The sequence below is a fragment of the Propithecus coquereli genome, unplaced genomic scaffold, assembly GCF_000956105.1.
Source record: "Propithecus coquereli isolate 6110/MARCELLA unplaced genomic scaffold, Pcoq_1.0 Scaffold536, whole genome shotgun sequence".
NCBI classification, from domain to species: domain Eukaryota; kingdom Metazoa; phylum Chordata; class Mammalia; order Primates; family Indriidae; genus Propithecus; species Propithecus coquereli.
In genome coordinates, this window is record NW_012151241.1 from 971,919 (window position 1) to 973,210 (window position 1,292).

Consider the following 1,292-nt stretch of genomic DNA (forward strand, 5'->3'; position numbering starts at 1 on the left):
TAAAAATATATAGAAAAAACTAGCCGGGCATGGTGGCGCATGCCTGTAGTCCCAGCTACTCGGGAGGCTGAGGCAGGAGGATCGCTTGAGCCCAGCAATTTGAGGTTGCTGTGAGCTAGGATGACGCCATGGCACTCTAGCCAGGGCAACACAGTGAGACTCTGTCTCAAAAAAAAAAAAAATGTTCTTTCTAGCCTAATTACTGGAAAGAGAGTAACTACCTTGTATAAACCTTTTTAGAAAATAGTTTTGCTATCCTATCTACTAGATATATGATCTCTGAAACATTTAGAAATGTCTTACCATGTCATTATGCCACATTTTCTTAACTAACCTACCTAGAAGTCCTGATTTGTTTTTGTTTTTGTTTTTTTTGTCCTCTTTAGGCAAAATCGTGAGTAGGATAGGATTTTCTCTCTGTACCTTTCTCTCATCTCTTCCAACTACTTCACTTGAAGGTGCCTTTTCAAGCCCACAGCATCCCAGATCCTTGTGCTCTCTCTTATTCCAAAACCTGATCTTAAGGAAAGTCTAATTACGTTCATACAAATTACAGGGCTAGAGCGTTAAGAGTAGAACTCTGAGGTGTTCTCAGTTTTATATGAGATCAAACACAGTATAGTGTAAAAAGTACCCTGAAATAATTAGACAGTCCTGTGTTGATATTCCTGCTCCTCGTGTGGTTTTCATAAATAAAAGTAAAGGTTGGGGTCTTGTAAGCCAGTGAGCTGTTTTCATCATTCCATTCCTCGATACTCTCAGCTCTGTAGTTAGCAAGACTCTCACACCAAGAAACAGATTGTCAGGGGTTACCCAGAAGAATGTATGGAATACAATTTGTATTATCTGTGTAGATCAGGAAAAGCCATTTCAAAATAGCAAAAGGTGATTTAAAAGTTTTATTACCCCAATTTAACAAAATTCTCATATTTGAATTATAAACAAAACAAAATTAAGTTATAAGAAGTTATCTTAAATAAGGGTGCTTTTTTCACATCAGAATCAAAACATTAGCAGGAATTTTTCATGAATAAACTACTGAGGAATTTGTTCATATGTATATTTGGACCTGCTGTATTGTAAAATTCAGTGGATTTACAACTAAACTAAAGCTCCTTAAATTAAACTTTTAAACTATATAGAGAGTTATTTAAAAAAAAAAGCAAAAACACCTGGTATAATTTCCAAGAGAAGTTCAGCATTTTATTATTTTTCCATCTCTCTTACGAGTATTTCTATTTTTCAGAAATAAAAATAGTGAATACTTCATGTCATTTTCTCTGGCACATCTG

At 35.1% G+C, this 1,292-nt stretch overlaps 1 protein-coding gene across 3 annotated transcripts in view; it reads left to right on the top strand.

Annotated features, from left to right (window-relative positions):
- Positions 1-1,292, top strand: part of BLMH (bleomycin hydrolase) — a 49,466-nt gene that overhangs the window by 24,791 nt on the left and 23,383 nt on the right. The gene's annotated exons all lie outside the window — the stretch shown is intronic.